This window comes from Anser brachyrhynchus, assembly GCF_964034855.1.
Source record: "Anser brachyrhynchus genome assembly, chromosome: 13".
Lineage (NCBI taxonomy): Eukaryota > Metazoa > Chordata > Aves > Anseriformes > Anatidae > Anser > Anser brachyrhynchus.
This window is the reverse complement of record NC_137708.1, coordinates 9,917,505-9,943,982: the sequence shown is the minus strand read 5'-3', so window position 1 is coordinate 9,943,982 and position 26,478 is coordinate 9,917,505. Positions and strand designations below refer to the sequence as shown.

At 38.7% G+C, this 26,478-nt stretch overlaps 1 protein-coding gene across 2 annotated transcripts in view; it reads left to right on the top strand.

Moving 5' to 3' along the window:
• Positions 1–331: 331 nt before the first annotated feature.
• The window catches only part of HTR2C (5-hydroxytryptamine receptor 2C), a 312,561-nt gene continuing 286,414 nt past the window's right edge, over positions 332–26,478 (top strand). For both annotated transcript variants that reach the window (XR_013939037.1, XM_080554502.1), the window contains exons 1-2: positions 332–441; positions 1,492–3,059. The gene's annotated coding sequence lies outside the window, so the exon portion shown is untranslated. The remainder of the gene's footprint in view (positions 442–1,491; positions 3,060–26,478) is intronic.

Sequence of the window (26,478 nt, the reverse complement as noted above, 5' to 3'; positions counted from 1 at the left end):
TGCCTACATGTATGCACAAAAACACTTCAAGTTTTGGTGCTGGTTCTCACTGTAGTCCTGAGCTGCTGTTGGTGATGATGGCTCTGGTGCCTTTGGCAGTTCTGGGATTTTAACTATTCAGTTAAGGCAAAAAATAAGTCTTTTTTTTTTCTTTAAAACTCATAGACATTCCCACCACACCTGTCCATTTTTAGTTGCAAATCTACATTGTTGATGATTATTTTTTTTAGAAAGATATTTTCATATTGTGTATTGAAAGTGAAAAGTTATTATTAATCTTGAAATTGTTACTCTAATTTTTCTGTATGTTTACTCTAATTTTTCTGTTCGTTCTTCCTTGGCTCAAGAGCAATAGGATTTGGAAGCCTTGCTTATCTCTCTGCTTTCGCCACTGGATTTATGGAGGATCTGATAATTTGTGGATTTGCCAAAGAGTGTGAAGTAACTTAATTCTGGGTTCACTGTTCATTTATTGACTTCTGATCTGTGTTTTAAATGTCAAGAGTACAAATAAAAAATCTTATTTTTAAATGCTAGATTTGAATATAGTAATTGAGAATTAATTAATTTAAATGTGCTAGATGGAGATTTTGTTAAATTATATGGGAATGACATAGAAGTAAACCATCCGACTCCCTGATGACTACTCAGACATTTCATGGTCATCTCTTGAGTTATTTGCTCTTGAAATTGCCTTCTTGATACAGTTTTTAAACAATGCTAATGAAATTGTTTTCGCTGTGTTTAAAAATCGTTACAGATTTAAAGCTTGGTTCTGAACATTCAGTTTTTTCCCCATTAAAAAGGACGTTTTTGTTTCTCTCAAATGAATTAAATTGCCACCATCCAAATTATGTTGGCTTTTAAAAATTATTTTTTAATGTGCTGGCTGGATGAAAAGTTTTTTTTTACCACATATAATGAACAATAGGGAAGTAAGTGAGGTTTACATTTTAAATGTTAATATATTTTCACAGAGTCTGTAAGATCATACACTTGGTATATTGCAACTACATACATATGCTCACCTTTTTTTGGAGAGATTAATTTTAACCCAGCTTTGTGTGAATCTATTGTTATTCTTAGCAACGGCCAAATAATTAAAAAGTCGGTGAATTTAGTGAAAAAAATCTGCTAAATGCCTGAAAAAGAGAAGGCTTCTATCCAACTTAAAAACCAAAACCAAACAACCCAAAAACAACAAAGAAACAGTGGTGATATGAGAGAAAATCCTTAACATTGAAGAACTTACTGGCAAGCTGATCTAATTAATAACTTCCAAAAAAGGTTTTGAATTTGTTCTCAAAAACTTCCAAAAGTGAGGCATTTATTTAACTATTTTTACCTACTGGTAAATCTTGTACATAGACTCCTTAGGCAGAATTGCACATCATCTCCTGTACTTTGTCACCCTGGAAGTAAAGCAGGAAATGAGCTTGGTGAAGAAATGTACGTCTCGTTATCTTAATGCTCCTTTGTTTTTGTGTCCAGCAGCTGGACACGGGTGCTGCTCCGCTACAGTTCATCTGAGTCATCTGAATGATCACACAGATGTTAAAGCAGCCACGAGCACATTCTCTGGGAAAGGATTTAGAGGTGAATTAACATGTTCATGAGATGACTGCCATCCCTCTGCACCGTGCTGGGGAGTTGGCCTGAGTAGGGTCTGAGTTATTGCTGGATATGGAGATGTTGCTTCTAACCAGGGATGCAAGCTGGTACTGTCTGATACAACACAGATGGAAAGTCTGCTTTTGTCATTCCTTCAGTTGAGATAAGGACTTTGTCATTCATTACAAGACTTGGCTATCTGTTTACAGCTGCATGGGGTCTTTTCCTCCTAGTTAGGCTTCACAGTATTTCTTTCAGTATCCACTGAAGCACGAGGGGATTAGATGGAGAAAGCAGCAGAGAGTAACCAATTAACTGCTCTGCAAGCCGGGGATGGAACTTTCCCCTTAGCTGAGGTGTGTTGGAGCTGAGGCTCTTCCTATGCTTTTCTGCAGCTGGGTGGCAGCATTTCTGCAGCAATTCATGTGCATGTTAAGTTAATTGCTTGAAGATATTTTGGGATCAGGTGTTACATGCTTATTTTTCTCAGCTGTGATTATTCTTTGTAGAGCAACATAAAACTCACTTTGGTACATGTCTGTAATGGTGAGTCCTAGAGATGTTACTGCAAATATCAGTAGTTGCAAGACTTTGCAAAATGAGCATGAGTTTATTAAAGTGTGGTGCAGTGACTTGTCCATCCTCTGTCTCTGGTCATTTGGTGTCTTCCCTTAAATTCACAGTCTTTGTGCTCCACATTCCCTGACTCAAACACCAGCCTGCTCCATTTACAGTCATCCACGAAGATGAATTCAAACAAGCTCACTGCTTTAAGGATCTAAACTGATGTAGTTTACTCCACTGTATTTCTCATTTTCTATGCCACTGTTCTCCTTCTACACTAGCAAATTAAATCGTAATTTCAAGCCTGATTTTTTTCAAGCTTAAACAGTAAGCGATTGGATTTTGCTTCTATTTTCATCAGATGGAAACATTCCTCACCAGTATATTTACTTTGTTGTGAAATTATTATACATCTCTTTCAAGCTTTTTTGCCCCTCACCAATAAACTTTTTTTTTTTTTTTTTTGTAATTTTTGTATCCTTCCTTTGAACTCGTTCCTCTGCATTTTGCATTTCCTTTGCATCTTTGGAATGGCTGCGGTTTTCTAACGGTGCTTGTACCAGTGCTGTGTACATAATTGCTGTCATTCCCCAGCTTCTAATCGTTATTTTTCATTTAATGAGCGTGTTTTAGGTGTACCCTGAGATCAGGCTAAACCAGTTACTGTGCTCTGTAATCTTATCACCATCACCTGGTGCTTGGCTGTGTTAAAATGGATTTGGTTGCATTGTAGCTGTTTCAGTAGGCAATTCGGACAGTTCTGTATCAATGACCTGTCTTTTTTTATTACCCTGCTGCACTTCACTGCCTGGATCAACTTGTAACAATATTGAACAGCATCGACTGAGCATTAATCTCTGGGACAACCACCAGTGACGTCCATGGTAACTGAAGTTTTCTCATTAGCAACTCAATTAAGGACCTGTTTCTAAGTCAATTTTTAAGTCTATCCTATGTATCTTTTTAGTATGACAGGGTACCTTAGTTAAAAACCAAAATAAACCTGAAAATTACATTATATGTAATTGCCTAACACCTTGAAGAAATTCCAATATAAGTCAAAATAGCTGCCTTGTCCAACCAGATGAGTAATCTTCTAAGCTGTAAAACTTTGAGAACTTTTCTCTGAAGCCATATTGACTGTCATCAATTGTATTTTAGCTTGTAACTGTTCTGTGGGAGTAATATCATATTATCCAGACTGTAACTCCCTGGGTGTCATCTTGCCATTTTTGCATCTTGAAACTGCATGGGGAGTTCTCTAAGACTTGTGAAATTCCTCAGTTTCTAGGATTTATTAAAAGCTGGAGTTCAGAAGGCTTCTCTGATCATCTAAGTAGTGCTTTTCAGATTCATAGATCCATTTTTTTGAACGCAGTGCTTGGAAAATATATAGTTTAAGTGGGTTCTTCCTTCTGTTACAGACAGTAATCTTTGTATTCTGAGCCTGATCTCCAGGCAGGTTGCACATGCTTGTTTAAAAAATCAGATCACAAGTATCTTCTGTACTTTTCCTTATTCAGTAAACATGCTGAGGGTTTTGTCAACTGCATTTAGCAATAAGCTGTTTCTGACTTAAGATTCCTTTTGTTCTTACTGTTCTTTAAAATCCTTGATTTCTCTTAACTACACCAATTTCATTTTTGTAACTGTATTGGCTATTGATATCTTCGTGGTTACATATGTTTGAACCAATAACTTTTGTTTGGCTCTGGTATATTTCCCTTTCCTCCATACTTGAGTGTTTTTTTTTTTCTTTTTTCTTTTTTTTCCCTCCTGTTTTAACATTTCCTGCTAACAGAAAGATTGAGTTGCCATTTTCTCTCTTTTTACATTAGTGTGTTCATGGCTTTCTGACCAATTTTCTACTTTTGGGACGTGCTTTTAACACAAATGATTATAAATGCAATGCAGGAAAAAAATATCCACAGCAAAACTGATCTGCTGTCCTTAAGTTCTTACATGTGGACATATGATTTATTTGCTCTTTTACTAACGCAGCAGGCTAAGATTATGCTTTCAATTAAAATGGCTTAGCTGAAGTAATTAGGATTTGTTGCAATCAGCAAGGATAAACTTGATAAAGGAGGATACTAAATTATTTCATAGGGTTTTATCTTGACTGTATTTTTGTTAGCAAATCCAGCTAAATAGCTTGGAGTCATTATTGCCGGAAAGCCAGTTAGTGGCTTCATCAAGCTGTGGCTGAACACTGGCGTTGTTTCTACAATGTTTAATACATTACAAACCACTGTCTTCTCTGCAATACACTGGTCATTCCAGGGTCTATGGTTTAATATAGTAATTATTGAATTAATAATGTTTTAGAGTGAACCTTTCCCTGTGTTTACAGGCTGTGTATATGATTCTTTCTGTCCTGGCAAGTCCAAGCTCCTGCTGCTTTTTTCTCCTTTACGCTGGCTGCTCAGCAGTGCCCTCTGCTCCAGCTGCCGGCTTGCTGGCCGTCCCACCTCAGGGCAGCTTTTCCTCCCTGAAGTGGCCAGCTACTTTGATCTTGTAGGTTCTCGCCTTTAAATGCAGTTAGTGATTGGCACTCACCATCTGCAGGGCTTGCTGCACTCCTAATGCATGCGGCAGTGCGGCCGCCGTCACTTAGGGCTGCAGGTTGTGCGATGGCAGCGGCGTTGCGTGCTGTGGCTGTGGGTTTCCCTGGGTGGGCTGTGCAGAGCCGCCGGTGTTGTGGATGGTCAGGATGATGCCTGGCACAGACTTGGGAATGCCTGCGTGAGCTGTGCTGCTGCTGACTCCTGTAGACCAGGTGTGCAGCTGCTAGGTGGGGTAACGAAAGGGGAGAAGTCCGTTTGGTGGACTGGGCTTAGCTGCATGGACCCCGTTTCTGTTTCAGGTGGGTTTTTAGGCAATGTGCAGCTGAAAGGGAGTCAGGTCACGTGCACCGAGACTTGACAACGTGAGTCAAATCACTGTTATAGGGGATGTTTGGGAAGTTCTTTTCAAAAGTGCACTCCTGAGTCAAACTCAGCACAAAGATATGCTCAATAAAGTTTCCTGGAACTGCTGCAGCGTGAATGATTACCGGGACTAATTTTTCAAGCTGTAATATCTCTAGTGCCCCTCAGTGACAATTACAGCTCAGCACTGAGACTGCTCTGAAGATTTGTCTGCCAGGGCCAAGTAAAATTGGAGTTTGTATTTGGTTGTTATTGTTTAAGTATATAAAACCAAATTGCAGGAACATAAGGATTTTGGCATTGGGTGAAAATTCTTCCAGTTTATAGTAATATTCTCAGCCAATGACAATTAATCTGCATAAAAGCATATTTGCTGAATAGATGTGATTGTACATGTTGCTATACTATTTTTGGTCTTACTCCTGTAAAGCGTCCTATTTTACATTCCCCTTTTATAACATACCTTAGCACAGAGCCATGCACACTAGCTAACGCATTATTCACAGGCAGAATAATTATATAACAGTAGATAACTGTGGCTGCAATGGATCCTTCAACCAAATGTTATTGCTTGTTTCATTTTCCACGGTAAATGGGTCTTAGCCTTCAAATGTGAAGGAATTGAAAGACTCAGGCAGTGGTGAATGCAAGGAACTGGAGGAGTAGCACAGGCCTTTATTTGGGGTGGGCTCAGCTCCGTGCTTCACCTTCAGATCTGCCATCCTGCTATAAATGTGCCATGAGATCTGGGCCGCGGTGATGTTGAGGGCTGACCTTGACTGGCTGCAAGGCACCCACAGATGCTTTCTCATTCCCCCTCCTCAGCAGGACTGGGAGAAAATTAAGTGCAAAAGTTCATGGGTTAAGTTAAGGACAGTGAGATTTCTAACCGATTACTTTCATTGGCAAAATGGACTTGGGATTTTTTTTTTTTTTTTTCCCAATGAAGAAATCTTGCACTTGTGGTGATGTGGGGTTTGCCATTATAATCACATATGTACTCAGGGCTGACTGAACTCATGTGCTTTATGTGCTTTTTTTTTTTACTTTTTCGCAGTGCTTGAAGCCCACCCTCCCCAATAACATGCCCACATGGGCCTGCCTAAATTTACATAAAAATCCTCCATAAATAAGGCCACGTTTTTCTCTCTCCTGACTCCTCACAGGGCTTGGTTTGTGAATTCCTAAGTCTGAGGGGTGGTTAAGAAGATTACTGATTTGTATTTGATTTGTTTGTAATCACCTGAGGATTAGAGTTATGCTTCCTTGTGCTGTTATCTCCTCCAAGTTCAAGAGCAAGTACCTTTTTTTTATTTTATATTATTATTTTTTTTTTCACCTGAGTGCAGGAATACCTGGTCCCTAACAGGCTGCGGAAGGGAGGATTGGATTTTGTAGGTGCAGTCTCTCTTTTAAAGTTTTGGTATGGTACTGTCATTTTTTTTAATGCAAAGTGCCAAATTTTTGGTAATAATGTGCTTGTGACTCTGTTTCAAATGAATACACCTGTTAGTCTATCTGGGAATATTTGATTCCTGCCTACCTGATTCCCCAGCTTTCAGTTTTATCAGGGTATGACAGTTGCTTTACTTTCTGCTAAAGTTTATTGTGCAGTGTTGCTCGGGTGTTAAATACCCATTTTTATCCCTAAGGTGTCTGGGTTTCAATATTAGGATCTCTAACTAGAAGAATGTGTTTTGGTTCTGAAATCTTTCTCTTTTAATGGTGCATAATAATTATGTAACTTATAATAACGACTTATAAATAATAACTTATGCACCTAAGCTATTGTGTTAAATAAAAAGACAACAGGAAATTTATAATAGGATTAGCTTTGGTGGTCATTAAAGTTATCTGTACTTTGATGGGAGATCAGATCTAGTCCCTTCTTTCTTGTATTTCTCTAAAATGTAAAACTACCTAGAGTGGCTAGGGAACTGAATGTTAACAGGGAAAAATTTATGGAATATAAGTGCTGCTAGAATTATCACACTTGGCTGACTTTTAAGAGTCAGTTTAGTTACTGTAGGAGTGTCAGCCTTGTCAAAATGTTACATCAGGAATTTATCTGTCTCTTTTGAATGAGGTTTAATACAAGATGAGACGAACAAACTTGCAGTTTTCTGCGGTTGATTTCAGAAGTTGGGCTGTGCTTTAAATTTCTCTGGGTTTTTATGAGGAAAATAGAATGCACCCTTTGCCAGAGACAACTAAATGCAGTATCTCTGCCAGTATCCTAACTTATTCTCAGATACTGTGAAATATTGCGATGATCTTGTGAATAAGATCATCAAGTTTCCAGTTAACTTGCACTGCCAAGTCTACCACTAAATCGTGTTCCTCTGCACCACATCTACATGTCTTTTGAATACCTCCAGGTATCCAGGTGACTCAACTGCTTCCCTGGGCAGCCTATTCCAATGCCTCACAACCCTTTCAGTGAAGAATTTTTTCCTAATATCCAACTTAAACCTCCTCTGGTGCAATTTGAGGCCACTTCCTATTGTCCTATGACTTGTTGCCTGGGAGAAGAGACTGACCCCCACCCCGCTACAACCTCCTTTGAGGTAGTTGTAGGGAGCAAAAATATCTTCCATATTAAAATATATATATATAACTGACATGTTGCTAGAGTCAGACCAAACAATTTTTTTTTTTTAAGGAATAACCAAATGTGGAGTTGGTGTAATCTGACCAACGTAATTATGCTGCAAATTTATAATGCAAAATTATATTGAAAGAAAACTACAAAATAAACAATTGCAGATTTTTGATGTCAGTGACAGCAAAATGAGGACATGGAGAAAATAGCTCTACTAAATTCTAACATGGATTTAAATAAGAAAAAAAATAAATTGCTGCCCATTTATAAAAAAAAAAAAAGTATGTATATAGAACAAATCTTTGTTTATATTGGATAGGATGCTCAACACAGTGTTGAAATACCTGTTCCCACTGACTGCAAAAACAGTAGTAAAAACAGGTAATGAAGTATGGACTCTCCTACTGATAACTTTTTGTTTTAGCCAAGAGGTATTTCTGTTTCTTCAATTTAAAGGAAAAGGTATAGAATATTTTGTTAAAGAATTGGAGGCTGAACCTATTAACATTCTCAATGGTTTGCAGAAGTTTTAAATTAACTACATCACATAATCCTAATCAAATTATTAAAAACAACAACAACAAAACAAAACACAACAAACCAGTCCTTTACCAGTATAAATAATAAGGCAGATTCTTCTTTCCTGATAAAGGCCAATGGTTTGACTGTTGGGTAATATTAAATCTTTTTTTTTTTCTTTCTTTATCATGTTGGTGCTTACTACCACCCTTTACGCAAGGGAGAATCTTCCTGAGAAAAGCGCTTTGAATGGCGATGCTGTTTTTCCTTTCGCAGTTGCTCAGTCATGTATTTTTGAACAGATAAATGTTTTTCTTCAGTTTAAACTTTGTCCTACTTCTGATGATGTAGCTTTCAGTGTTGTCACGGGCTGTTTAGCCACTGTCTGCTATTGTGAGATATCTCCTAGTGAAGCCTTAGAGCTGTCATGGGTTGATAACGGTTCTCAACTGACCCTTTCGGTTTAATGGGAGATACACTTTAGCTCCTGGGCTTTCCAGACTTGTCTCAAGGTTCAGACAGCTGCAGGATATCCTTGCCTCACCTTATAATTAGGATTCATTTTAAAGAAGTAAAAGTATATGAGAGTTCTTGCTGACAATTTAAAAATCAGAGTAGTAAATGTAATTCTGTTGAAGCGGCTACAAAGCCAGAATATATTTACAGAAGAAAAGCATCAGATAAAACCCTCTGTCCTACAGAGAATATGCCTGATATTAAGCTGTTACCTCACGTTGTGTTTCTCTGCAGCATCTCTTGGCAGCTTTTCAGTCCTCTGTCTCTGTGGCTCTGTCTTCTGAAATATATTCTGCTCTGGTACCCCCCTCTAATTCCACTTCAATGTTATCAGGATGCTGTTGAGCACTAATGAGCCTTCAAAGCGGTATGTAGGGACTACCACTTCCCTTTTGTTCATGCTAATTAAGTTAGGGAAATTTTGTACCGTGTCTTGATTAATTCTGGGAATTTGTCAAAATGCAAATGAAACATTGTTTATCTGGGGCTGAGTTATCTTTGATATGCAAACACACTTTGATATGCTGATTTCCTTTACCACGATTACCTTCGTCTTTGGGAAGGCAGCTGAATTACAACTCCGTCCGACTCCTCCCTGCGCAGAAGATTCTGTGCAGAAGATTCCGTTCCTCGGGGTTGTCGTAGCTTCATAATTGTATACAAATTCCACATTGTAGGAATTATCTGAACAATGTTTCTGTTGGCCTAGCAACATCAAGAATTTGTCTTACTTAGTGTAAGGCTATCTATGGCCTATATTAATAAAGCAGATGGCCAACATGGTCCTGGTATTGTTATTAAACTTGGAGTACATTTATGTAACAGAGAAGCTGTGCAGCTAACAGATGAGTGATACTATATAGTTCCTGCTTATTGTAACGTGAGTTCTTGGACACATATGAGCCTAAGGAAAATATGTTCTGCTATGTGCTAAAATGTTCTGAAACAGTAATGAAGTATTTTGTTAGCAGAATTATGGGTAAGACTTCAGTATGCAACAATGTTTTTCAGACTTGTACCTCTGAGGGACATCTGTCCTGGAACAAGGGTTTGGAAAATTAGTTCTGATGCAACTTTGTGTGCCTCCAAGGAAGAACACCCCAACCATGGCACTGACTTCAGAGTGTTATTACTTCTTTGTTCCTCATGGCTGTGTGTAGCCCACGCTTTTATTTGCAGATTTACTTGAATCCAGATCTCAATACTTATCACCTCAGTTATTACGTTGTGGTTTCATCAGTACCTGCAGGTGTCATGTTCTGATTTCATCTGCACTGACTTTAACTGCAATTCTGCTGAATCAGTGTAGCAGGATTTCTTCCTAATGACAGCTATCTTTTCATTGAAATGCTACTGTGCCATTTTTGACCCAATATCCATCTTGCTGCTGTTACACTAACATCCCTTCCCTTTTGATGTCTCTTGCATTTCTTCTTGTAGCTTGAGCTGTGCACTGTTTCAGTTTGTTTAGACACGGCTAATAGGGACACAGCTTTTCATGCTGCCCTTAAGGTGCTCTTACCTATTACGAGTCTCCTATTCTGCACTCATTTAAAGCAAAACTAATTTAATGTAAACTTCCATCTTTTGCAATGGAACAAGATACTGCTGGTGGAGGCCAGTGCTGGAGTTGCAGAGGGGGAACTGGTACTGAAAGTGGTTTGAGTTGTGGGAGGCTGCAAGCCTGAAGAGGTGAAAAGCTCCCATACAACAAACAGAGAAGATGCTTCTCAAACAGCCCCCTCAGCTGCATATCTGTGACTTGGAGCCTTGGGCGGTTCCCTCCACCACTCTGCAAGTCACAATGGTGGCTTGAGCACTTCTTTTAGCTGCCTGCTTGGGTAAAAAATAAAGTACTTGTCTTAATGCAAATGTATGGGTGTGCCCTTACATCTTGGTATAGCAAGACAGTAACACATAGATTATTTTTTTTAAAAGAACTTTTTATTTTTATTTATTTATTTTTAATTATTTTTTTTTCCTCCTGCAGGGCACCAGATAATGTCAGGCCTGAGTATTTTCTTCCACGTATTTGCCCTCCTTCACAGCTCTCATAGCCCCAGGATGTACAGGCGTTATTTGCATTCTGCAGGTCCTTGTCTTGACTGATTTGGTTGAATTATAACCAACTCTCAAGTCATCTTCCAGGAGAGTAAAAAAGTCTATACACCTATATTTAGTGAATAAATGATTTTATAAATGCTATATTAAGTTTATATTTGTTTAATGGGCAAAATGCTGCTGGGAGCTCCTAAGGGATCTGTTTAATATTTTCTAAACAGGCAAGACAGAATTTATATATGGAAAATATTCAGTCATTTGGTTTCTCTGTAGCTGACCTGCCTTTTTATGGTGTTTCTCACTGGAAACACATATGTAGGATTGTTCATGATGCTATTTTAATTCTTGGTTTGTCTTTTAGGATAAGTTGAGTGTTCTATTATAGGGTGCAGAGCTAGATAATATGTTCAGTGTTGTGGATATAATAAAAAAAGGATCTTGTAAAGCTTTTGCTGTCTAATTATATTCTGTCTTAGCCCACAATGTGTCCATACATCTCTTCCTTATCCTGAAAGGCACCCTAAACACTAGGAAGTGCCAAGACAAATTAAAGCACCCCATCTAAGTAAACAACCACATGGCAGAGTCCATATGTTCTAAAATTAGGCTCATCTATGTTTATAACAAGATATTACTTCTGCATCTAGAAAGGGAAATCAAGCCAGTTCCCATGTGGAAAGAATCCCATTGCATTCTGAATGCATATTAATTCCTGTGACATTTTTCAATTTAGTCTTTTGAAGTCATCCCTGGAAGAGGATTGCTCTAGAATAATAGCATTATGGACTGTAAATGTATACCACTTTTGGTCATGCTGATGGACCTTTTAGAATGTCTCTTAATAAGTCAATGCATTGCCCCAAAATGAACTCTGCTTTTTGTATGAGAAACTGAGATCCAAGTCTTGGAGGTGACCTGTTATGGGGTGTGCTTTGTGACACGAGTGATTTCCCATATGTTCCTGCCTGCTGCCCTTTAGTCTTGCTGTGCTATATCATCGCATGCCCAGATGGGATTTCATGCATTTATAGGGGGCAAAAGTGGTGACCAAGGCATCTGAGGCAGAGGCTGACTCTTCTTGTGTCTGTGGGGTGTTGTCACAGGGCACACAAAATGATGTCACGGTGTTCTAAGGATTATGCTGCAAATTGAGGGTTAGGACTTAGTTACATCTGAGGTGTGGGCATTTCCCGGAGGATGAATCTGTGCCAAACATTACTGACTGCTTGTAGGTTTAAGAACCCAAATTCCTGTGCTAGCCCTGTCCTGATAACAACAGTAGAAGGCAAAGTTGATGATGTGCAGATGGAAATGGATGTACCTTAGCTCGGACTCCAGAAGACCAAAAGTGAACAGTGCTGAGAATTTTAATATTCCTCCTGGGATGCCAGTACTAAAGATTGTGACTTGAGTGCATGTGGACTGATAGTAGTGGTTAGACTGTAGTAGTGTTAAAATACTCAAAGCAATGAGAAGTATGAGTTACGCTAACTATTTTGACCAATTTGGGGGTTAGGAAGGCTGTTATATTTGGATTTAGTTTGCTTATTTTCATTTCTCTAGGAAAGCAGTTTTCTGTCTGTAGGACAGAACATTTAATCCATTGAAGGGCAAGTCAAGTTTGTTCAGAACAGCCAATACCACTGAACAAGTTGAGTGTTCTGGGATTTGTAGGTATGCACACAATATACTTTGAAAATCTAAACATGTACCTGACTATAAGCCTTAGCAAAATGTATGGAAAAATCTCTTGCGACTAAATTCATTTTTTTGACTGAAGTCATTTGCTGTGACTTAAATGAGCAGTGGTTACTCTTCATAAGCAGGCTTCTGGGTGCCCTGATGCCCCTTGTCCCATCTCACATTATATTAAACTTCTGGGAAGCAAAAGTCTGAAAGGCTTCAATTTTTCAGAACACATACCCTTGAAGTGAAATACTACATATATCTACTTGACAGTCCCAGTGAAAAGTGTTCTCATCCTGAACCATGACTTCGTTGTCATGATTCTGGCCAAGGTCACAGAGTAATTACTACCATGCCAAGGTCTTCTTTGTGATAGCTTGTGGTCTTGGTAGCAATATGACATTCTGAGCAGCTTCAGCTGCTGGGCAGAAACCTGAGTAGCAGTGCAGAGTGGGAAAATGGGATTCAGAGAAGTGGTTAGCTAAAATCTCCACTTGGAAATGAGAAAGGAAAGGTATCGCAGTTGTCTTCTGATAGCACTTATAAAACCAAACTGAAAGCTCTGCTGCTTGTCCTGAGCTGCTTGATTATTTGCTTAAAACATGTTTATTTACTTATTTTCTGAAAATGTTGACATATCACTAAGAAAGTGCTACTTCCTGCGTTTCCTGCTCTTCCTTGTGCATAGCAGTAGTCTCAGTGTATTTGTGATACTAGGATTTGTTATAAAAACCTTAAATATCCCAATTATAATTTTTTTTAGACTGGAGAATTTGGGCTTGCAGATACAATGAAAGATATGTAAAGTGTGCAGGTCTAGGTGACATGTTTTGTTTGGGTGATTTAAAATTTCTTACCAGTTGGTGGCTCAGGTGCATACTTAAGCTTTTCCATTAAAAAAAATATACTGTAAGAGTGAAGAGTGATGTCTTAATTCTCCCCCTTTTTTTCTGTACTCTGCCCCGTGTGTTAATTCAGAGCAAGTGAATAATAACCCACTGGTGGGTTACTCTGTGTTCCTTTTGTAACTTGTACCTTCCCAAGTCTTTGGGAAGGAATTGAGAACCCTGTAATTGGCTGGAGGCACGCAGAATGCTGTTGGGTGTAAAGCCTGGAAAATGTCTGCTATGCTCTCTCAAATAGGTGATGCTGTCCTACAAAATGCTATCCCAAGAGGACTGTCTTGGGAACAGTCTTACACAGCTTCCTGCAAGAGTGTAAATTTTCAAGGTAATGACTCACAAAGAGTGCTACAAGTTTAAACTTCAAGTATATCTTCTAAAAATACATTGTTTCTGCAAAGCCTTTCGTAATGTTTTGTTAAGGCATCACCTATAAACTGACATGCCTTCACTGAGTCAGCAGTGCAGGTACTTTGCAGCGTACAGCTTGCACCCAGTCACTTCGACCACATTGAAGGAAAACGCAAAAGGATCTCTTGAAATAAGGTGGAGCTGTATTCAAAAAGCAATTCATACTACAAGCAAATACCTCTCAAGATGTTCTGTCTCAAAGCAATAACATAAAACAAAGCAAGTAATACTCATTAGGAAGTTTTAACCTTTTAATCTCATCTTATTTTAAGCATGCATTTCAGCTTCTTCTTAGATGTCTAAAATGAGAGATTGTTTACTCTTATTTGACATACTGTACTTCTCATTTTAAGTTTGCTTTGTAGTACGATGTTGCAAATGCAATGAATGACTCAGCTTATACCTGCGAAAACCTTTTCAACATCTTTAATGTGTCTGCTTAATTTATATGCCAGAATACTCGTGTCGTCATACAAATTATGCTAAGTGGAAAAGTACAGTGGTTGAAGCAATGTGACTAAAATACGGTCTGTGTAATGAGCACTTTGCAGAAAGTCAAAGAAGTTTCGTTTGAATATTTATGTGATCAGATCAAGTTGATATTTTGCCTTGTTACTGAGGGCAGCCATCGGTGCACTTGACTTCATTACTTACAAGGTGATTTCCAGGTGCCCAAAAGACATGATCAAAACTGAAATCTAGCTACTTTCTGTCCACCTCGTTTTTCTCGTGTATTTGTTTCTTACCTAAAAGGAAGGCCAAAAGTATGTATTGCCAGTGCCAACAGTTGGACCTACCACTGGAAGCCAGCCAGGCAGAACCAAGTTTGAGCTTGAGCAGTGGGTGAGTGAGGTATGGAGAGGTGCTTCTGGCTCCATCAGTGCTCTGGCCAGTGAGAGCTCCTCTGACCTTTCTGTTTCTACCCCAGTTTCATCTGCTACAGCAAAGTGACGATGCAGTGACTGTGTGAGTAAAATCCCCAGAGGACTGATTTCTGTTGTCTGTTAATCTCTTATAAAATGTGGCAGGCAATCACTTTAATCTCAGATTTCTCTCGTGTCTTCATCTACTCATGTCTTAATTGGTCTAGCCTGCCTACGGGATATTCAGCCACACTGGCAGCTTGTGTGACATGCATGATTATCCACCAAGAGCTAGGTGGAAATTGCCAAATCATTTCATAGATTTCACTGATTAGCCACCTGCTTAGCGTGGCTTTTATCACAATAAAAATTACTGTGGTGCTGGTGGTAGTATAAAAACTTCTGTAAAATAGCAGAGACCACTGCCAGGTCTGCTTAGATTTGATCTGCTGAATGGTAGATACAGCAGTGAACTAAAAAATATTTGTTTGATGAAAAGCACTTGCATGTTTTTTGCCATGTCATGTTTGCCACTTGTTTACTTTCAGTTGAAGATGTCAGCAAAATTTGAAGTGGAGAGAAAGAAATGTTTGAATTCAGCCCCAGTTCTAAACCCAGCATGGGTGCTTCTGGGTTTGAATGAGTAATCCCTCCTAACTGGCAAGTATTTTTGTAGATACGGAGGAAAAAAAATGGTTGTCAAACGTGGTTTTACAGTGTGCAATGCTGAAGCCTCATTTTACCCTAGTTTATGTACATCCCAAGACAATCTTCGAGAATGATCATCCTGAAGTGCTGGTATACAGAATGTATACAAAAATATAAAGTTATGTCTGTAGTGGGTAAAGGGTCAAATAGATTCTCTTCTATACTATGTACAAGTAAGTTGAGCAAAATCCTCAGCTGTAGGAGTTGATACACCAAATGATGCCATTTTAGAAAATGTTATCATGATTTTGAAAAGCAGATCAGTGATACCTTGTACACATTTATATTGGTGAATGCAGGTGAGATAAGATTTGCTAGAACTGACAGCCTGTAATGGATACAGGGAATATCACAGCTGATTGCACCACATCGTGCACCTACTGAGCAGAGTGCGGGACAGCAGTGTTTGCTTATTTCTTCTCTAGTGGGACCCCACTCCTAGGGTATACTGGTATTTGCTTGGTTTGGAGTGGAGTTGTGTTGTGGATGTATCATTTTTTTTGTTTCTATGTTCTCTTCTGAAGCTCTCCCTAGAGCCTTTTTATAGGCTTGTCAGAGTGTTTAGTGACTTCAGAAGTTTACATGTTGTCTCCCTGCACTTCGGTGAGCTGCCGGGTGTAATGTTTGTTCCTAATTGTTCCTGTTTGCATTCAGGATCCAATCCTGTTATCTCTGAAATCAAAGCAAAAAATTGCATGTACTTTCAGGGAAACACAACGTGTTTCTGCTTTGTTTGTTTATAAGTGATACACAACATATAAACTGAATGCATACGAAGTATTTTCACACAGGCAAATAAGATTCAAATATAGATCATGCTGCAAATAGGGCAGCTTTGATTATGAGATGAGATACAGGTAATCTCTTTTGGCTTCCTCTGAAAATTGAAAAGGATTGTTCCTTACTTGAAAGGTATCAGCTGAAGAGCAACCAGAACAAAAATTGTTATTTCTGTCTAAAATAGAGAATTGTTGTCAGGCTTTTTTGATCATAATGAAAATCTGTTTTGTAAAATGGTACAGCTGTCTAGATGATACACTAAGAGCTCCTGCTTTTTATTTATTTTTTTTTTTGAGAGAATTATTTCCTCTTTTCCTTTATCAGATTTTTTCTCAGACAATAAGTATATTTCTTTCTTTTTTTTTTTTTTTTTTTTTTGCTTTTTACCTGTATTGCAGATTTTAATATTTTAATTCTGACCTTGCTTAATCTGTTTGTACACCAGATTGAGGAGAGTTGACCTTAGTTTACCCCTGAGATCAGAAACTCATTGCCTGTCTGGGTAAGGATGAGTGTTTTAAGATCTGTGATTGAGCCTATTGAGAAACCTGAATACTGAACCAGCCACGAAAGCCAGCTGCAAAATTCATTTACTCCAAACTGTCAGAAGGCTTGTCAAAGGCCTTGAACTTGTTTGAATTGTATCGGAAAGTCAAAAACCATTCTGGCTGAGCATTGTGATATATTTACTCAGTAACAGAAGTGTTGCTGATGAACCTTTTTTTCTAACTTGAAAACAAAGCAGAAGCGTAGCCAATCTATAACTGCATTTTGTTTCCTGATCAAAAATTATTTCTGGTGTTTTAAGTGAGCATCTTGTTGCTGGGAATTTGGCTTAGTGAGTTGTATTTGAGCTCCTTGGGGGAATCTGTTGCTCTACATATAAATGGTAAAAACATTTTCAGAGACTGTTTATGCCAGCACCGAAACTTTACTAGTTTATGCAGGTCCTGGAAACAGGAGGAAACTACTGAGACACAGCCGTGTTCTCTGGTGTGATTTTTCACAAAAAAGCAAGAGCTTCTGTTATCTGTGATATGTGAAGTAGTTTCAATGTGGGAGAATTACGACAACTGTCTGCAAAACCTCCCTTAAACTTTATCCAATTTCAAGAAAGGGAGCCTTGCCACCTGTTCACACTTTGGGCATTTTGGTTGAAAAGAAAATATTCCATTACTCTCTGTAAGAGCCTGAAATACTTTCTGAAAACTTGCTCATCATCTTTGTGCAGGGAACGAAGGATTCATTGCTACAGACTACTCAGATGTGACTAAGCGTGGGTTCTTAAGGTCTTGGTAAGATGTCTTCAGATTCTTGGTTTGCTGTTTGAGTCCCAATGTTGCAAAGAAGCCTACATTCTCCTTCCTTTTTTCCTTTGAGTGTTTGCTTCCCAAGTTTAGTCCTTGTGCCTTTTTCTCTAGGGGCAACATTTTACAGTTCACGTACCCCTGCTCTGAACCAAGGGCTTTGATAGCCTGTGTTACAGGCAGGGATTCAGCCAAATCTCAACTTCCCTGCTTATCTTTCAAAAAAGATTTTGACCGGTAGAGAATGTCTGATCCTCTCAAAAGCCATAAAACCAAGGTATTGTGGATTTTTCATTACCCGTTGAGAATTATGGGCAGCAATATGATCTCCTTGTATCTGAAACATTGCCTGACGGTCACTTGCAGACTCAGGTTCTCAGACTCTCATGCTGTATTTCTATGCCAGATGCATCTTCCCTCAAATCACTGTGAACTTTTGCTTGATGATAAAAAAGTCCTTTAAAATTTGGCAACAAATCTTCTGTGTTCATGATTCTGAGCTTTAATCGAGTTCAGAATCATAAGCTAGCTGTTTGGAAATTGTTGTCCTGATGTCGGTCCATAAAAATCATCCTGTTTTCTAAGGGGTGCCTTATCTTGTACCTAATATTCTCCTATTTTTTTTCTCCCTGTGGACCTCTGTTGATGCATACCAATGTTATAACAAGCATCCCATTACTGAGGATAATACAAGCTATACAAGAATTATTACAGAATATACCAAATCTGTCAGTTTCCTTTGCCATGCTATAATGTACTTTTATATAGAACAAAATTTTGTCTTAAAATTAATGACTTACTACTTTTCTGTAAATAAATCTGAGTTTGAGAGCTAGGTTCCCTAGTTTAATTCCATGTCATGTGTCAGCATAATGCTATGAAATCTTGTTAATGTACACATGAACTAAAAACTATGCCTTGAAGAAAAGAAGACAGCATGGTAAACTCAGAGCTGAAAGTCTCTCCATTGGTAGCTGCAGTGAAGGTCTGAGAAAGGTTCTAGATATAGTGTAATCATTTTATCTATTTACTTATTTTTCTGAAATAGTAAGTTGAAGTTCATTAAATTAGTTTCAGAATATTTGAAGTTGGAAAATAGATGTAGCTGTTGACTTCCATGTTGCTCTAGGATGTGGTCCTTCTGTGGCAGGGTTGGAGGTGTCTGTGCCTATGTGATGCTTTCTGGGATGCAGCAAGCCTATGTTGCTCAGGCTAGTACGCATATTTTTATCTGGTTCACCCTCCAGGGGATTTGCAAATTTTTTTTTCAGTTGTAAATTTCATTTCCTTCCCATCATTGTAACTTTTATGTAGAGGATGACAGCTTTTAACTGGGCTTGAAAAGCAAAAGAAAATGCATCCTTTTACTGTGCTACCAGCTAATATTACCCTGATGTCACAAATGTTCCTGCCTCTCAATAACAATTTGATTGATATCTTTGGATCTTCAATTTAGCAACTTCATGTTAGGTTATTAGTCTTCATGTTTTGACAGGACTGTGAATATTTTTTACAGTTCTCATCTGTGCTGAGATCTCTGGAGTCCTACGTAATGTCCATAGAAATCAATAAAAATACTAAAAATGCATCCTGTTGGACTTGTATCCCTACATTTAAGCATACACAGATTTTTAGGCCTTATGGTTGTTAGTTTAGGATCTTATAATACAGGAGTTGTCACATGACAGTAAAAACAAGGTCCCCCTATATCTGCTCTCTGTCTCTACCAGCAGTCAGGACCAGCTTTTTGAAGGAAGAATGAGAAACACGTTGGTGGAACAATACAGGAATAGCTTGCCCCAGAGGATTTTTCTTCCTCCTTACATCAGTGAGAAGCTTGAAGCAGGAGAACTTGCACTCGTCAAAGTTTTAAATGTTCTTATTACTAAAAATAATTTTGTCTCATTTAACTGAGGATAGTTTTTCCTCCACTCTTCCCTTGCTGCTAATTAAATCCTCTTCATCTGTCAATAACAGAATGTGAGTTTTTCTTAGTATCCTACATAAACTGGTTAAATTCTATTTATCTTCTACAGTGTCCTGAATTGTGCAGCATCATTTGCATTTATACCTAACTTGTTTTGTTACGCATACTTTCCTTAATTACTTTTTGGCCTATGTGTTTTTTCATTAAACACATTTCATTTTTATATATCTTAGCTTATATTTACAGAGCTTAGCAAATCACAACATGTTTCGTGCAATCTGTTTCTGCTTCTGCTCAAGCATAGTTACTGATCTGATGAGAGGCCAGCACTTCTAAAGAGGGTGATAAAGCCAAGCTCTTAAATCTATATATAAACAGCTGAATATAGGCTGGCTTGTTTCTAAAATACTTGTGATCTCCTGGTGGTTTAGTGGTAGCCCTAGATGGAAGGAGATGGAAGGACTTCTGGTCTTCCTGTAGGCTACGGAGGTTCATTTAGAGCACCAGAATAAAAATGCCTGTCCTTGGCTGCTTGAGAAGACAACATTGTGTGCACTCACAAGCAAGTGTGAGAGCAAACTTGCAACTCAGTCTGTATGCCAGTGCAATAGCTCTTGTTCGTGAATGTCAGCTGATGAATTAGTGTCCTGCACAGAAAAAGAAATATAAAATTAATGCTGTAACGTTCTTCCAATAACAGGTATCTGGGAGTGGTCTGAATCCCCCATGTTCCTAATGGCTCAGTTCACCAATAAACCTAATGAATCCAGACTCATGTGATTCACATTGTCGCTTTCATACAGCGGAGGATGCTGATGGGAACCAACTGGTGGCCCTCGGAAGAAGCAACAATACACGAGACAACTAAGGAAAAGTCACGGTTGTGGTCACTGTGGTGTCTTTCAACAGGAGCCTCTCCCTGCTTTCCGTCCCCCAGAGTGCTGCTGCTCTTTGCGTAGGCCATCTTGTATCAGGTGCTCTAGCAGTGGGAACGCGCTGCTCATCCCAGTCCCTCCCTTCTTGATGTCTGTAGGGCCCCTCCTGTCACTGCATTTACTGCCTGCGCTGCCATCTAGCAAGCGGTGATCTAGAGATGAGGCAGGTTTTGCCCATACTGCAGGCTGTCATACACCATGGATATATCCGCTCCAGCTCTGCTTCCTATACATATATATATATATATATATATATTAATGATAGTATACAAAAAAGGCTGCTTGGGGGAGAGTATAAGAATATGGCAATGGTAACTTTGCTGACCCCAGTGATTTGTGGCCATGTAAATAAGTCTGCTAATTAATGGGTGCCCTTTTGTTTCTATTCTGTTGATGGTTAAGTTGGTCTGTGCTGCACACGAGGTAGAGAAGCCTGGTTTAACAGGAAACCTCATCACTGAGATTGATTACACGTACATCAATGTACTGGTACTAGTATTTCTTGGGGACTATTAAAGGAAGATCCTGTCTGATAAAACAAGGTGAGATTGTTTGCTTGTTTTATAGAAAATTGATTTCTGCTTCAAAGAAGCCTTGGATCACATATTTTTCAGCTTGTTCAGAGGAAACACATCATTACTTTCTTTAATTGTGTTGTCCTAGGCCACACAATTAAAAAAAACTGGACTTTTTGAAAGGAGGAAAAAGTTGATTAGAAATGTCTGAAAGTACTGCTACAAGACAGAGAACGATGCTCTGATTGTGTTTTGTGTCTTTTCACACTCAGAAATCAGTGGATCTACCATCTACCTGACTTTTTCTTCTTAATCAGAACTAAAGATTTTTCTGTTCAATTAAAATAACGTCTTGAAGCTACATAGCTTCAAAAAGGTCATGCTGTAGAGTTGTATGCAGAACAGCCCAGGGTTGGTTTTCTACTCATTAATTCTGCAGAGGAGCATTTTTTAAGACAAGACAGATGTTTTTTGCAGTCTCAAATCACCGATAGCATGTCTTGCAGAGCCAGGCTGTGGCATGGTGCATGTTAAAGCCTGGTGGTCGCTGCCTGCGCATGAAACAGGGTGGGTTATGGCATGCCCAGACAGTGCCCAGTGGCAGAAAGATGCTCCATAGCTCCTTCTATTCCAGTTCCAAATTCATTAGCATGCAGTTCTACACAAGATGTGTGTTGTATTTTCATTTTTCTTTTTTTTCCTTTTTTTTTTTTTCTTTTCTACGAAAACTCTGGTGAGTCCTAATTATTTCCTGGAACAGAGGTTTCTCCTTCAGTCCAAGCTTTTTCCAGAATTCATACGCATCTCTGGGTCACCCAGCATGCATTCCTGGGTTTTCTTTCGCTTTACTCAAATGTCAGCTGTTAACCTTCTTCAGCCTGGTTCTGCTTCTCTTTCGCTGATTTTTCAGTCCTTGAGCATCGCAGCATGTTCTGAAGGGACTTCTGGATTGATCTGGGTTTTGGGCTTTTCTTTCTTTCTTCTCAGCTTACGCTTTGGCAGTTAATTAACTGCAATTCAGTCTTGTGTCCCCATGCAAATGGTCTGGCTGCCCTCTGCTATTAGTTTCTCACTGCAAGCGTTGGGAGCAGCGATCCCATCTCAATTGCCTTTCCATGCGCACATCTCCTGTGGAGGCTGCTGGGTAGCTGATACCTGCCAGAGATACAGCCATGCGACGTGAGGATGGCCGAGGGCTTTATTCCCTCGGAGTGTCGTGCACAGCTCTGGGCAGGAGCACAGGGCTGGAAAGAAGCCCCAGCATCTGGGCTGCTCAGCCTCTCCTGTCTGGTTTTAATTAACCTGTGCCAGAGCTGCCAGGCAGCCTGCAGCACCCCTCCAGGATAAAACCTGGCTCAAAGAAAAATAACATGCTTACTTGGTAATGCTTGAACAGGTAAGCTGTTGATGTACCACCCTTCCCCCCCCCCCCCCCCCCTTTTTTTTTTCCTCGTTTTGTCCAATTTCTTTTACAGAAGCACCATCTAACTGCAAGTGATGGGGATTTTTTGTCATGAGCTATTCTTTCCCCGGCTGTCTGTGGCTTTTTAATTTAGAGCTCAGCCCCATTTGATACTAGCTCTGAAAGCCCTTCTAGGAAACACTTATCGTTTATTTGCTTTGAGTATATCAAAATTATGATCTCTACTATTTTGTGTAAGTCTATGGCCAAATAGGGATCAAAAGATTGAGCCTGTTGCCTTGTCATAAATAGACTCTTTTTAATGATTTTTTGGACTTCATTGCTTTTTTTTTTTTCCCCCACAGGAATGTGAAGTATGACTTTTGCTTTTGAACTTTATTAGTCAAAGCTTTTCGTTATTAGACTAATTCACTTAGAATTTCATAAGACAGCAAAATAGCATACAATAATTTATTCAGTTATCGGGTTTAAATCTCCTAGGGAATTAAAGAGCAAAGTCCTCAGCAGAAAGGTGAATCTGTTTATTTTTGCATGATGATAGTAATAGCAGTCAATCTCTTTTCCATGCTTGAGCTGTTTTGATTAGCAGCTTTCAGATGTGGATTATCTGCGCTTGACAATGATGGCTTCTGTCCTTTGCCAAGTTTTTGCACAGGTTCATTGGGCACGACTTCTCTAATCCAAAGCAAATGGAAATTTTCAAATGCAGAATAATATGTCAGAGATCAAATCCCTGAGAATAAAATGTAATTTTAGGAAAGAGGAAATGCCTGTTGTGACAAAAAAAATCCCAGTAAAATGACATGTTCTGAATAAAATTGTCAATATGTGAAATAACAGTGTGCACTCAAGTTTAGTAACAGCAACTAGTTTATATTCTGTGCTTGATCACAAACATATTTTATAATATTTTCCTTGTTTCACTGCAGTGAGAGTATATTTGACTAGACTGCACATGTTGTTTATCACATTTATTTACCATTTCTGGCAGCCAAAGATACCAATGACATTAAACTGGCATGGGTAAATCAACAAGAAATATATCACCTTCCAAACATATTTACACTTTATCTAGCATAAAATCAAATCCTCTGAAGTTCAGAGTAATTCACATTATTTGCCCCAGAGCTTTAATGCAATTTCTGGTAAATCTCCAGGTGTGAAATTATGGACTACTGGGTTTACTTAATTTTGTGATTTGTTATGCAGATAACATAAAACTGTATTTCTAGGTTTGCAGCTATCCTGTGGACTGTGTGGCATACAGGTTCTGTTTGAACAGAGAAAGTTTGCATAAAGTGTTCAAAACAATTGAAAATATTAGTATATATTAGTGTATTATTAAATTTATGATTCCAGGATATTCCAGTCAAGAAAAAAAATCAAGAAATAGGCATACATTAATAAAAATAGTCAATTTTATATATTGACTATTGATGAGTGTTGAAAAGTCAAAGTGATTAAGAAGGAACATTGACAGATTGCTTGTTTCTCTGCTTTGTAAGTTTATTTTGTAACTTTTCTTAAACAGTCAGATATGGAGAAAAGGTCAGTGAATACAACATATATATTTTTAAATGGGATATATTTTTTTTTAAGTAGGAAAAAAGGCGTTATGTAAAGATATGTGAATGTAGCAGTCTCAGAACATTGTGTATACTGTGAAGGTGACACCAGCTTGAGGCACTTCAATTTGACATTGCATATGATAAATTTACTAAGGAAGTGTTTTGGTAGTTTTCTTAGATTCTGTGATTAAGACAATTAAATTTACATTAATTTTTTTTTCCTTCTCCTCTATATTGGGGCCTAAAAGCCGTATACCTGTCCAACATTTACTTATGGGGGAAAAAAAAAAAAAAAGCTTTCCAATGAGGAAGGTGAATCATTGTAGGTGATGGTCTCCTAACTGTTCAGGGAAGCCAGAATCAATCTGCTGATGGAAGCCAGTAGCTTGCTTTGTGTGTTAATTCCTCTCTTCCAGACAGTTGTTCCTTGCCTGTGGTTCTTCCAGGGCAATGCAGTGCCTTTGGCAAAACACCTAGCATAGTTCTAGGCTTAGAAGAGTTGTCTGTCCTTCAGTAAAAACTGCTATAAAATAGGAATTGATCGGTTTCTCCCCCCACCTCTTTTTTTTTTTTTAATTAAAATTTTATCATTAGACAAGTAACAGAAATGTTAGAAATCAGAAGCATCTGAGAAGGAGGGAGCAGGAGTAGACCAGCAGGATGGGGCCAAGGTGTTCTTTGGGGAGGGAAAGGAAAAGGAGGAGGAGAATGGGTGCTGCTTGGAGAGGCATCGCTGGAACAAAGACTCACTTGGCAGCTTCCTTTTAAAGGAAGTTTCCTAAATTTCCCTTTCAAGGGGTGAATGAAGTGGGCTCGTACAGTTCACAGTCAGAAAAACGACTCTCTTCCAGCATCTCCTCTGCACTGGAAGGTGGGGTATATTTCCACAGGGAGGTGGTTTGATACTCGATGTGTGATTATTCAGAATTTGAGGTGCATGTCTGCACAGATTTTGAAAAAAGATGAGTGTTCTGGCCACCGCCAAGGAAGAGTGGAAATGAGGCAAAGGAACACTGTGGCTTGGTGCGGCTTTGCCACACGTGGCAGCATCTCTTTTATATGTCGTGTCTGCGAGAGGTGTGTGTGCACAGAGCTCCAGTATTCGTCTCCTCTTCTCACTTCTCTCCTCGTGCAGGGGGATATTGGAGCCAGAGAATTGCCTGCCCTGCCTCCTGGGAGCCCCTTCACCCAAAAGCACAGAGGACGGGGCCGTGACTTCAACTTTGTGAACAAAATCTCACCCCCATTCTAGCTGTGGCCCATAGTGCTACAGAACAGGACATGGCCTTTTAAACTTTTTGCTTTCACTGAATTGTAATTTTCTTATGGAAACTGGAAAATTTCTGACACTCTTGTCCCTGCTGCAAGCTCGGTTTGCTAAGGTTGTGCAAACAAGTAGGAAATGTACTATTTGCTGCAAGTGACTTACTCTTGAATTTAACACAGTATACAGTGACATGAGTTCATCTCTTAACGTGCTCTGCAGTGCTAAAAACTACTTCAGATGCCTGAAGCTAGCACTGGAGGAAGTTCTGCTGACAAAAACACATTGCTATTCTCATTTTCGATCTAATACTCCCTCTGTGACAGAAGGTTGCTTTTCAAAGCTGTGAATCCTCCTGGGCTGGAGGATATAAAAATAATATTTTTACTGGTCTGAGGTCTCCAAAACATGCCAATAAATCAATCAGGAATAATAATTGGATTTTTGTTCTAATATATTTGATCAATGAAGTGGAAAAGTTCACTAAGTTTCTGTTTAGAATAAATCATCCTCTCAAAAGCCTGACCTTTGCAATGAGAAGATATTTTATATGAGAACTTTCTGAGTAGGTACAGTCCAAGTGTTCTCAATCAATTGCAGTAATTTTCTAATTTAATAGACCATCTGTGTCAACGTCACATTTATAACCATCATCTGAAGATGTTTCTTCCTCTTGTAAGCAGAAAAGGAAGTTAACTTCATAATATTTACATGATTTAACCTTTTACTTTTTGTTTTAGTAACCCTGGACTTTTTATGGGGGAAAAATTAGGGAGCTTTATTTTTGACTTCTGAGTAAGGAGTACAGGACTAGAGTTGATAGTGTTCAAAAATTTTGTGCCAAATAATACAATCTGTCTTGAGGTTTTTATTTATATAGCGGTTTCTTAGTTTTAATAAGTCGGATAAGGCTTCCTAGAGCAGAGTAGCTCCATCTGCAACGTGTCTTGAATTACCACAGCCCAGGGGGCCTGTGTATCCTAAACAGCTTGCTAACAAGCACCTAATGATGCTGGATTGCCAACTTTTCTGGTTTTGTTTCCCTGATTATAGGTTTGCAGCATAGTAATCATAGCTTCTCATTGAAATTCTAGGATCTCTGAATAGCAGCAGGAAAAATTCTAGCACTGCCTAGTACAGATCACTGGTGGCTTCCTAATGCCAATATTACATGGTTTTATAGCTGTACTGTATTTGTCTTTAGAAAGAAAAACTTACTGCCTACCTTTAATGAAAGCTTGCATTGCTTTTCCAAATTCAATTAAAAAAAGAAAAGAAAAGAAAAAAAATGAATGTGTTAAACAGTTCATCTTAATGTTTTCTGCTGTTAATTATTGCAAAAGCTATGGTTTGTCATAAATGTCTGGAATGTTGAGTCATATTCTG